The sequence below is a fragment of the Thunnus maccoyii genome, chromosome 8 (assembly GCF_910596095.1).
Source record: "Thunnus maccoyii chromosome 8, fThuMac1.1, whole genome shotgun sequence".
Taxonomy (NCBI): Eukaryota; Metazoa; Chordata; class Actinopteri; order Scombriformes; family Scombridae; genus Thunnus; species Thunnus maccoyii.
The window spans coordinates 8,865,652-8,878,963 of record NC_056540.1 but is presented as its reverse complement, the minus strand read 5'-3'; the positions used below and the strand labels follow the sequence as shown (position 1 = coordinate 8,878,963).

Genomic DNA, 13,312 nt, shown 5'->3' with positions numbered 1-13,312 from the left:
GTTTGAATGACAGTAGGGACGCGGCTGCTTTGAGGCTCTCAGTGAGACACTGAAGTGAGGAACACAGAGAAATTAAATCTACGACACAGAGCCGGAGTCTGACTGACGACGGCTGTCACTTCGCCTGTGACTCCTTTTCAACCAGCGTGACACTGCACTTACACTGCTGAGCCTCACACACAAAGTTAAACTGTATTACTTATGAATACTAAATAAGGAAAACCTTCAGCTGTAAGTTTTTTCAGCTGTACTGTGGGAAATGAACGTTTGTTTATATGCGTGTGTGTGTGTGTGTGTGCTGCTGTACAGCCGGGTGTGTGTGTCATGCTCTTGTAGTTGTGGGTCTAATTATTGAGCCTCAGCTGGAGCCAGAGGCCAACAGGTGTCTAGGAGAGGCTGCTCTGGATCAAAGCCAGTGAAAATAATTACACAACCCAACTCTCCCCTCTCCTAGATAAGACTAACAGCCTGCCGCCCCGCACTCGGACATGCTCTAACCGCAGACTACATATCCGCAGCCCTTTCACTTCGAGGCAAAATCGCACAATCAGTTGCGTTTGTGCACTGTGGTGCAGATGACGTCGGGCAGACAGATGGACGGACACCCTCACGCTTTGTGTTTATGCGTGCACATATGTCTGGGTACGCAGAGCGCTGGGGGTGAGCGCAGGCAGACAGATGCCGAGTAACGCCACTCAGTTGAATATTTTATCTGTTCATCATTAACATGCAGCCAGGAAGCCAAGAGCAGACATTAAAGGACACAGACACACGCTCCACCAGTGCTCTGGCATTTTCATGGCCTCATTTCAAAGCGTCTCTTTGAAGTCTCTTAACTATCTACATTCGAGCCACATTTATCTAAAACTACTGTACGGCGATAAAACTGATCAGTTCATCAAAAAAGGAGTTTGATTTGATTTGATTCAACTCTGACGGACTTGCCCCACCGTGACGTGACTAACCTTGACGCGGTTTGATTAGATTTTTAGTCAAAAGGAGATATGAATGTTGAAAAGATTTCCAACTGTGACCGGAAAATAGCACGTGGAGGTTTTGGAAAACATGATTAATAAAATACCAGCAAATAACAGGAAGTGTTTAAAGCTGAGTGCATCGGGAGGTTAAATTTCTTGTTTTTAAAATCACACACAGCCCGACCGTTCTAAAAACTAACTGCGCATCAATAAAATATCATATATGACAAAAATTGAGTTGTGTCAATTGGCTATTAATCAGATATTTATTCATATGAAAATGTTACAGGTTATAACTTCAGCTCTGCACAATGATGCTCGAGTGATATTTTATCTGCGTGTTCTGCAGCATTAGCTCAAACCCTGCAGTTATACACAGGGATATACGGCCTCTGGCAAATATGAATATGTAAATGAAGGCATATCTGCCTTTATATTATGATCTGATGTCTGATTCTGACTTTGACTCCTGTCCTTGCAAAACTAAAATCCCCAAACTGTGACTGTCTCTCTCCTCAGCTTCATGATGAATATACATTTACTCCCAGTTCACAAAAATGAAATATTAAAAGTATTTGAAGTCATAAACCTGGAGTATTTGTACTGTATATTGTGTACTGCTGACATCCCTCATATGTTGCTCCAAAGGGTAAACCTGTGTGAACAAAAGTATATTTTGGGTTGATCTAACACGCCTGTTGTCCAACCCAAGACACAGTTTAACACGATCAAGAACAGATTATTCTGTATTGTGTGCTTTCCAAATGTCATCAGTGATATTAGCTGTACACATGAACCCTGAGGGTACAAAGAGTATTTGTTGGCTCCCTTTATGAGAGCCCTACCTACGTTTTTCAAAAAGAAGCGATTAGGTGTGGGTGGGTGTTGGGTGTCTGGGTGTGATGTTGGTCTGCTTGTGGCACTACGTAGGTTCAATCATACATTAGTAGCGTAGATTTACTGTCACATCCTGAGTGCAGAGGTGATTGTGACTCATAGTCCATGGCCTGTGTGTTGTGTTGGGGTCATGGCAGCCCTTTTAAGCCTGTATAGCTGTTGGAGGGTAAGGTCATGTGAAAGAGGACAACAGTTATTCTTTGTAACCAAAGTTCTGTGAGCAGAGGTGGAGCTCTCTGAACTTGTCCTCCCGCTGAGTCAGGTTAAATCCAAATGTCCGGAGTTCATTGCATTTGCAGACGTTGCAGGCATGTTCCCGTGAAGCCTGCGAGTGCCGAAGGCTGTCGAAATCCACAAGGGGCCTCAAGTGGATTTTCTTGGGGACTTCCAGTGAGTCCACTTGGATTGTAGACTTCACCAGACCTTGCATGGACAATTACACATAATCCAATAGGAAAGTGACAATGTTTTATCAATAATTTAAAAAAAAACCCAATAATGATCATCACAGTAATATGTACCATATTCACTTTTGATGACAACCGTTTTTTTCAGTTTTGTTGTAAAAGTTTATCGCTGCTTTGAGGTGTTAATATGAAAATAATGTTGTTTAGCAGTTCATGTAATTGGAAAATATCACTGAGAATTCTGACCAGATTCATCGTAGCTGCTGTGTAAAGCAGCAGACCTGCTCGTTATTTATGAGTTGCCAATATAAAAACCATTAAGAACTGTTCAGAAAAACACTTTGAAATTAATTACAGGGTCAGGAATTTCAATTAATCTCCATGGAAACACTTGACGTCTCAAGCGCATGTTGTCGCCTCGTGGCCCAGCGCCCTCAGAGACTTGACAGGAAGATGTTGAACACGTCGCGGTACATACGAGGGTTCACATTTGGATTCAGCTTCACAGACTTTGTGGATGCTTTGCTTTGTTACAACTATTTATACATCCTAGTAGTGGGAAGAGTTGATGTGTCTGTTCAGGTACCTGCAGGGTTGAGCCTTTATAGTCTGTTAAAATGATCCACCTGTACTCATAGAACCACAGATACAAAGCGTACTATACTTTCTTCATAATCCTTCTGTGCCACTATGTGCTGTATGGTATTAGTATGTTGGACTTTGAGGACTTTGATTGATTGAAGAAAGCAGCATTGGTTGGTTATTTCTAACATGTTAACCGACTTACTGACTGCTTTGCCGGATGGTGTTGCTCCAGCTTTCCTATGTTAGCACTGACCTGGGAAAGACAGATTTTACATTTTGTGCTCCACATACCTGGAACAAATTGGAGCATAAACTGAAGGCTGATGCTGTGAGTGCACTGGGACAAATCAGAAATCTGATGAAAACCTGATTAACTTTGAACGTGAACGTTTTAACTCATTTATATTGAATGTTTCGACAATGGTGAATTTTGTTTGTGTTATTAATGCCTTTTTTTTCTTTGGATGTAAACTTGTTAGAGATAAAAGAGTGAATGTTTCTTAGTGTTAGGTATGAATGAAATGCAGTAAAAATGTGAGAACATTTAGGTGTGTATGTGCAGTTTGTCCTGGCTTAAAGTGGAACAGTGAAGCTTTTACCTCACAGCTCTGATTTCACAGAGTGGCAGGGCTGTGTCATGGCAAGATCAGGCATCACTGGACGCTCGAGCTCGGCAGCCTGATCCGCCCGCGAGCCAAAATCCTTCCCTGGGGTCTGACTGCCAGGCTCAGCGCAGACTGTGTGACAGACAAACTGCGTCTGTGGCAGCCCACAGCGGACCAGAGCCATAGAAGGACAGGGCCCAGCAGGGGGAAGAGTGTGAGTCTAAGTGTCTGTGTGCTCACATGTGTGTGTTTAACTGTATGTGTGTGTGTGTGAATGTATTCATATAGTCCAGGCTCTGGCTGAGCTACTTAATACAGGCAGAAATGTGACGGGACCCCCCAGTGAGACCTGAACTATCGGCCCTCATGGCTCAGGCCCAGAGGCTGTCAGGGGCTACTGTTAAGTCTCTCTGCTCTGTGATCATATGATCAGAGCTGGAAAGACCCGCAGTTTTCCTCTCAGGTGGAAATATAATGTTACTTTAATGAAATTTCATTCGAGTAAAATGAACACTTTCAAAGCTGTGACTCATAATTTTCCACATCTTCAAGCTGAAGCCAAGATGACAGAGCATATCGTATGGTGGTCATCAGTTGTATCTTGTTGCCAGTCTGTAGTGATTGTAGTGTTGTGTCATTCACTGCAAATGGACCTCACTAATGTATTCATTTAATGGAAAAACTAAAGTAGTCACATGTGCAAAGCATGTGAGTTCAACTTATGAAGTGCAGTCCTTCAAAAAAATATCAATAGTTAAAAGGAAAATTAAATTAAATGTAAAAATACAAGCACACATGAAGTTACTGGGTTACAGTAACAAGAGTAAATGTAATTATTTACTTCCAACCTTGAATATGATGAGCAATAATCTTTACTTACATGGTGGAGCTCAAAGGTATCTTATAACATGTTTTACATCAAGAACAGGAACATGGTTCATGTATGTTAGGCAGGATGTAAAATACACAAGAAACAGACTTGTTGCTGTGCTGAAAGCTGGATGCAGGTTAAATAATCATCTGTAAAAGAGCAACGCTCATCTAATGTAATTATTTCAAAACACTAAAGCACCTTCAGTCATTGGTTTGACTAAAAAAATAAAAGGCTTGCAGGTTTCACACTGTAATCTGGCTCATAGGGGATTAAAGACTCTGGTCTAGTGCAGCCATTAGTCAGATCCAGCTTTATTTAAAATGGAAAAAAACAATTCTTTACACACAAAACCTACTGACAGAAACTACTTTTTTATGTGATATTACTGTAGATGAAAAACATTTTATAGTTCACCTTGTAAATAATAAAGACCAAGGCCTACTGTACGTGTTCTTGATGAGATGCTGAACTACATGTTGTCCATAAAAGAAAATACTATGAATACTATAAAAAACACAATGGTCACGGCTCAGCAGTAAAATACAATGAAATGACTTTGTGTGAAGCTGCGGTTGTTAATGTAATCTGTGTTTGGTTGTAATCCATGTGCTCCAGTGCAGTTTTAATTAGACACAAACACAATAAAACGCACATAAAAGCTGACATAATTCATGCCGTTCCGCAATTTTCCAGTGAAATCACATAATAATTGTACGCCAAAATCTGTAGGTTTTTTTTTATAGATGTGCGGATTTTCCGGTTGCTCAGAATTTCCACAGCTGACGTCGGCAACATTAAGGAAAGCACAACACAAAGGAGTCTGTCTCTCGCCGTGTGTCGGTGCGTGTCATTGTCCAGTTGATATATTTACTGCGTGCGTTCTTTGGCGTGTCTACTGGTTACCATTGAGAATGACAACACAGAGTAGACAAAAGACTCTTCATCTTCCCTCAGCATCACATCCTGTCTGCCAAACCACCGGGGAGACTGTGACTCAGGAGACATATGAACTTTTTTTTTTTTAATATTAGTGAATATATGCATTAAATTTTCACTCTCTTCCCTAAGTTGTGAACTACTCTAACTACCAACACATGGGCCTTCATTGGGAAAGAACGTAATCTGCCACTGAAAATCTGGTCAATGCCCAGAATGAGAAACAATGACAAAGCATACGGTCATAGATTATAAACTAACTTTCCTATCAATCTCATGATTAAAGCAGTGTAAACTCTCTGCAAACCATCAATGAAAAAGACATCACAGCTCAACCGGCCTGCTCATGTGTAAATGATGGATGTACGGAGGAGTGTGTGTTAAGCTCAGCACATTTCTCGGCTCCCTCCGTACGCCCGGGTGATGCCGTTGCCTTTGATGATTCCTTAAAAAGTCAATCGACTTGTGTGAGAGATGAAGCTGTGTATCAGAGTGAGAGCGAGGAGCAGTGAAAGTGCACACAGAGCTTTTCCGCTGTACGTTTAGTGGATTGAATCTACTGTGATTGTTTCTTTAATGTTTGGTTAATGTTAATGATTACTGCCAATTTGTGCTTTACGGCCTTTGCTCTCTCGTCGTGACTGCTTGTAGTTTAATAATGTTTACTGTTAAAAGGCTGCAAATGATGCCATAATTGTTGCTTGGTCACAGAACATTGCTCAGTCGTGTGAAGTCATCGGAAAGTGCGAGTGCAAAGTCGACAACATTTCTTTTGACTGTTTGTTGTTTTTCTCGAGCAAGGACCGCACCATCGACTGGTATGCTAATGAACTGTTGGGACTGGTGGAGCAGGATGATGTGGGGAAGGCTTTGGGAAGGATCTATCATGGCTCCCAGGCTCAGCAGACCCCCTAGGGACCCTATGAGAGATGACAGAAAAGAAAGAGAAAAGAGGGAAGGAGGGTGGGGATTTCTTAGATGTGTGACAGGAAGAGGAGAGTTTGAGGTGTGGTCCTGCTCCTGAAGTTCAGCTCAAAGTATCACCAGTATCCAAAGTGATGCAGCTGAAGTTTGCCAGTGACCAGATTTCTTGTTTCACCTCGAGAAACATATGGGAGCGCTCGTAATGACCAGGTGGACAAACATTGATTTACATATTTATCACCTGAATGAATCTTTCAGGCTGTTTTACTACAAGTTAGTTTGCATTTTTAACTCTTTGGAACTTTGAAACTTTCCACTTTCAGTAGCTGAAAACCACCTTCAAGTGTCAAACTCTTCACAAACATCATTCACAGTGAGGCTCAAACATCACAGTGAGGGGAAGGCAAATTTAAACAACAAGCATTTTTCTAACTTTAATCAAACTGATTCAGCGATATAAATGAACCTGTTAGCTAAAATTTTCAACTTTATTATCCTCAAAGCGAAATGTGTCTTGCCTGAAAATCTACCACAAATATTCATATAACATACGATGTACATGAAGCAACAGCATTATGTAAAGCCTCCGGCCATGACTGCTGACCCTAAAAATGTTTCTGGAAGACTCATCATCAGTTGACAAATGAGCATTTAACAGTTTGATGAAAGAGAGAGATGAGAGAATTTCTCTCCCTGTTCTCAGATTTATTTATTTTTTCAGATTTATTTTGTGACAGAGCATAAATTTCAGCGTGGTTTGAAATTCTGTCTGATGTTTTATTGTTGACCCATTTAGAAGAATCTGCACAGCTGAAAATATACACATCAGACACTTCCATTATCCTGCTGCCTTCAGCCCGCCACTCATGAGTGGTGACGCACACGACAAGTGACACATTGATGTTCTTGGTTGTTCAGTGTTTACCTGTACATTTATTCCTGTAACATAACACTATAGGAGTGATACATTGAGGTGTTAATATTGTTTAAAGCCTGCTGAGGTGGACGAAGTTGAGGTAAATCATCCATAATCACAATTCAGACAGATAATTCAATAGTAATGTAATTATTTACATGTACACTTAGAGTAAGTACAAAAAAAAAGTCCTCATCATCACTCTAAAACTATTCTCTCTTTCCTGTCTTGTGTTTGCTGTTGTGAAACATCTTGATGATCAGTGTTAGTACAAATGCATAGCATGTCATTTAATCATGCAGTCAAGGACAAATCTCAGTTGACTAATTCCTCTCTGGCTGTTTGTGTTTAGTCGGTTGAACACAATGATGTTTACTTTGCACTGTCACATCTCATTTTCATTATTTCCTCAGTCTGTGTTCTGCCTCTTTGTCTGCCTCACTTTCATTTTTCCATCTCATTTTGTTTCTCTTTCTGTCTGTCACTCGCTATCTTCCTCTCTCACATCACTTCAGACACATATTTCAGAGAAAACAAGCACTAAAACAGAATGCAGAAATATTTCTCTAGTAATGTTGGGTACTTAGGATCATTCGTTGGGAACGACTACGGCTCATTTTCAAAGCTATAAAGGAGAGGAATAAAGCTCTAATGCCTCTGATTTTGTAGATATAAAGACAGGAAAAGCCTCCTCTGATGATATTCAGCCTGAGCTTCTGTAACTGAATCCAGATATCTTTGGGTGAGTATGACATTCAATAGTGTCGTGTCAATAATGTGTCCTTGTGAAGAACCTTCTCCCCAAGTTGTCTGAAGAACATTGAACACACAGACGCACTGTTTGAACATTATTGTTATTATTATTATCATTTAATATTTTTAGCAGTCAAGTCAGTACATATCTAATACATCCTCATTCAGTAATGTAGTAATTATACTTCTTTTGTCATGTCTTCCTTTCTTTTGGTAGCATACTGTATTTTTATCCTTTTGAAATGACATCAACTGTGAAGCCGAGGAGACAGGAAGGTCCATTATTGACCTTGGAAATAGCAGTTTGACAATAAAATCTAAGCCCTACTGGAAATTACCTGGAGCTTACAGCAGCATCAGGTGCCTCAGCTTTGGAAAATTTCCAATAAATGGACCTTGTACTAAGAATTTCTCATCATAAATAAATAATAATAATTAATCTTGATGTAGCAGCCAGAGCTACAATTGGAGTGTGTGTGTGTTTTCAGGTTCATATTTCTACAACCTCTCTCAAACCACATTTTGACTGAGTGTTTATAATGGCAAATTTCCAACTACGTTATGTTCATTTAACCGATGCTTTTGTTCAAATTGCTTTACAATAAGTGCACTCAGCCTCCATAACTACATACATAATTTCTCACTTAGTACTTTTGCATTAGGGGTATAACACATTGCATCACATATCAGTCAACAGAGGCGCCTAAGTCAAACCATAATTTAGCTGCACATGTGGCTGAACAGAACAGAGATGTGGTTGCTAAACTGAGATGATTTCTTCTGTTTATGTCCTCTGCTTGTTTGAGCTGTTCTGAGCTGTATTGTACCGTTGCTTTTGTTTTGCCTGCTGCTGAGAAAGAACTGTGATGTAAATGAATAAAACAAAACTTTTGATGTTTGAAAGAAGAAATATCCTGACCTTCCTCTAACAAATGAAAAGTTGGATTTATAAGAAAAAAAAACACAAAGTTGCTCAACTCAGTGCACTTGTTATGCTGCTAAAGCCTCACTTGGTCTGGTGTGACCTCTACCTTATGGTGGCTAATGTTGGTTAACGTTAGCAAACTGTAGATAAATATTGTGGTTAAGACTCGCCTAATGATGATGCCTGTAACACAAGTGACTCAAGAGAATCTTTGAAAATGAAAGACATTCAATGATTCATTATCCTTTAATTGTGTTGTTCAGCAAAAGTTACACAGTCTCCCTTTAAAGAGTTGAAAGTTATAATTAAATTACATTCAAACTAATGATTTTTGTTGCACATGTCAAGTAAAAGGTTACTTTAAGTGCATCATCTCATACATACATTATGTCATACTTATCAGCACTGTACTGTTTTTAAAAAAGGCACATTATCAAATCGCTAAGAAAAAAAGGAATGTAAAATTAGAAACAGTAACCATAGTTACTGTATTATAAATGATACAAAAATTGTCATAAAGAAAACAGTAAAGTGCAAACAGAGAATTATTACAGACACATGTTGAATCTGTGCAATGTGTCAAATTTAAGCCTGAATTTCGGGAATCTATACAAATAACAAATTATTGCTGAAATCAAAAAACAGCCTCCTTTTGTCTTAAACTTTGAGATTTTTATGTCATGTAATTGTTTTAAGAGGACATAGAAAAAATACGTGTTCCTTAAAGTAAGGTATCAACCCTGTAAAGTAATGTTTGGACACTGAAACTCAGGTACCATATTGACAGAAGTGTTGACCAAGATAAATTTAGTCTGAAGTCTTGTGTTTTTTTCCAGCACTCAGCTCCCTGCAGAGATGAGTTCTTCACAAATAAAACCTGAGCTGATTAACATAATCTGAATAAATCTTCTTTTAGGCTCCGTTTTTCCTTTAATTCTCCACTCTCCACCTTTGTCTTCTGATTAATTTGTTGCCTCATCTTTAGACTCTGTAAATCACCCCTTTTAACTCCTGCACTCACCTTTCTTTCCTTTCACACCTTCGCCTCTGATTTCCTGTCCTCTTCCTCCCTGAGCCCTGCCACTCCTCCACCTTTCACCACTATCCACTCTCTTTTCATCTCTCTCTCCATCCTTTCAGCCTTTTAATGTCAAAGACATTAAAGAGCTTTCCTGGAATGATAAATGTTTTATTAGGCCTCACTCCCCTTTTTTTGAAGGGTAAATACAAAGAGGAAGTGAAGGAAAAGTTCGTATCGCTGTCTCCCTCTTGACTTCATTTCCATATCTGTCAGTCTGCTCTACCCCTCCGCTGTGACCTCTCATCTCCACTCATCCCTCCTTGCCTCTCCTCTTTCATCCAGTCTCTCCATTTTGCTCCCTCGTCTCCGTGTACTGGAAACCAGCAGCTATGCACTTACTTCATAAAAGTCTGGTAATCTCCTATGGTTTAAAAAAAAAAGTCTCATGATGGTTAAAACCGTAGAGAAAACCACATTTCTGTCTTTCTGCAGTTATAATACTGTGCAGTGGATTGTCCTCAGTAGGTGGACAAGTATCTTTGATCAAATCTCGAAGCAGCTCAAACACATTTAAGAGCTAGTGGGGGGTTGCTGGTTGGACTTAAAAAGGACCAAACTCCTCTGCTGCACTGTTGCCGAATCTTTCATTTAGCCTCTGGGCTCGTAGATGATTGTATTTCCTGTGCTGTAATAGCTGTCTGTCCTCTGGGACTGTGTGAGTGCTCCCTGTCTCTGGTGCCCCTCGGCTGTGCTGCTGATTGCTCCTCCTTTCTGAAAAAATAAAAATGGGTCACGTTATTTGGGCTGCAGTACGACACCTGCTTCTACCTGTATTCAGGACACCTATCAGTCCATGCACACCCCCCCCCCCCCCCTCCCTCACCCACTGAGTAACATTTGAGGACGCTCCGTGAAAACATGGAGAATGTTCCATTTTCTCAACTTTAAATAAGAGTGTGGCACCTTTCACCCGCCGATCTGCTGCGGCAGAAACAGATGAAAGCTCGACACGAAGCATCCAAACACGATTTCCACTCTCCACAAAGGCCCGCGCTGTCAGCGACCCCTCCCCCTCCGTGTGCACTCACACATCCTCCATGTGTTTTTCATGTTTGCTGCAAAAATCCAATATTTCTCAGCTATGTTCCATTCAATCCCGGAAGGTTGACATATTTCCTTTCCAACTTCATTTGTGCCGTAATTGGTGCGGCCTCGTCCATTAATACTCGAGCACAAAAACCTGAGAGACCACACACTCAGAGCAGCTCTACAGCGTCGAAGTCATTTCCTCCATTTCCCCTCAGTTATCCCATTATGCTATAGGGACATGTGATTGGTATGCTGGCTAGGCCAGGACTAATGATGCATACAGCTGTAGCCTCTGGTTAGGCGTCACAGACCAGAGTTTTGCAGCCAGGCGCTTGTGTACGCAGGCACTAATCGGTCATCCCCCGAAACATTAAGCACGTCAAAGTGGGTAATGGATTGGCCCAATTAGCATGAAGCTTTGATGGAGAACACACCTGTTTATACATCCTGACTACTACACATCTTTCATTTACCTAGTAGTTGTCTGAGTGACTCTCTTATCAAGGTGAACGCAATTTAATTTGGAAGCCGAGTCCTCACTGCCGTCCGCAGACAATTAGAGTTGTGTGATTATTCTGAGTAACAGCACCGACAGTGGATTTGCCCAAACAAAGGAGCTGAAATAATGGCTCACACCCCCTTCACAGTTTTAAAAAGGCTCTCCCCAGCCTTGCTCTGCGTCCTCATTGATGTTGGAATTCATTGTGGATGTGTGTTATATGTGTGAATGTGTGTGTGTGTGTGTGTGTGTGTGCCGCTGTTTTAGTGTTTGACCCTGGAGTTCAAGGACAGTCTTGTATGTGCTGCCTCTGGCTGCTCCTGTCTGTACCCAAGTGGTGTTTATTTAAGGAGCTCATCTACCCACACACACGCACGCGCACGCACACACACACACACACACACACACACACATACACAATTGTGTTTCCATCACTTCAGGGGATATTACATTGGCTTACATTCATTTCCTGGAGACTTATCCTAACTATAACCACTACTTGTCTAACACTAACCTTAACATAACCCTAAATTAACCTTAACTTTAAACCAAGTCTTCACCCTAAAATTCATGATTTACGTTAAGGGGACTTGCTTTTCGTCCGCATAAGGGAGGCGAGTCCCCACAACGTGAGGAAAAGCTGGTCCACACACACACTCACACACACACGTACACACACACTGGCCTAACCTTGTGCTCTGAAACACATCACCCCCAGTTCTACGCAGATAAAAACACTCTGTCTGGAGTTTCTATCTTCTGTTTCCAATAATGTACTCCAACACGCACACACACACACTGTGTCCTGAAGCTCACAGTATGTCCTGCAACCCTGCCTCCTATCCTACTGGATTAATTACTCTCCTCCCTGCCTATGATCCCTGAGAGTGTCTGAGCTGCGTTAGCCGGCCTCTGCCTCTCGCTGGTGGGCACGGAGATGGCAGCGCTCACCCATTCATCACCGTGACTTTGGGAAGGGAGACACGAGGGATGGGGTGCGTGGGCGAGTTAGAGTACGAGAGAGGGAGAGGGTAGGAGTGAAGGTGAGAGAAAGGTGGTGGGAGAAGGGGAGCGGAAAAAGCCAGGTCCCTTCTGACCAAGGCCCTGATTAAAAATTAAAAGTGTTGCCATTTCGCTGGTTCCAGAGGTCCAGATTGTAATGTATGGATTGCTGAGGTGATTCTCAGAGGAGGAGTAGGAGGAGGAGGAGGAAGGGAGTGAGGGGGCTGAAGAGGAGCACTGTGGGAGTACAGGATTGGGAACCAGGGAGGAAAAGTAGGGGATGAGACACATCTTTACCAAAGATAAATAACCTAGCATAGCACAGCGCTGGTACTATCCCCATTGTTTCCCCCCCAAAACGTTGTCATATTCATTCTTTATTCCACTGGAGATGTCTTTTTCACAGTAGATGGATGAAGGCTGGGGTGGAGGGGTGAAAGAGGGAGGAGGGGGAGGGCAGCACCGAAGGTTAGAGCAGCTCTAATTAATGGAGATGGAGAGAAAAGTAAAGACAGATAGAGGAGAAAGAAAGACAAACTGTGCGGTGTGTATCTGTGTGTCTGCGTGTGTGTCGGCCTTTGATCAAACCAGGAACTTGTCACGGTGTTTGTGAGCCCTATTTGTGCCTCCGTGTGTCTCATTTGTGTTCTGGTGACTGAGACGCACACCGTGCAAAACTGACGTCAACCTTAACAAGTATGTGTGTGTGTGTGTGTGTGTGTGTGTGTGGGAGGGGAGGGGGGGCAAACAAGGGAGTCCTGTTCTGTTCGTAGGATGAGAGAGATGCAAGAGAGGAGGCAGTGAAGAAGAGAAAGAGGATGGGTGGAGGAGTGGGGTGGGGGTGAGGTGTGTCTCAGCCATTCAGGCAGCGTAGGCGTTTGTCTTTCATCTCCTCTCTCACA

At 41.8% G+C, this 13,312-nt stretch overlaps 1 protein-coding gene across 2 annotated transcripts in view; it reads left to right on the top strand.

Annotated features, from left to right (window-relative positions):
* Window positions 1–13,312, top strand: part of gpc3 (glypican 3) — a 113,722-nt gene that overhangs the window by 31,978 nt on the left and 68,432 nt on the right. The gene's annotated exons all lie outside the window — the stretch shown is intronic.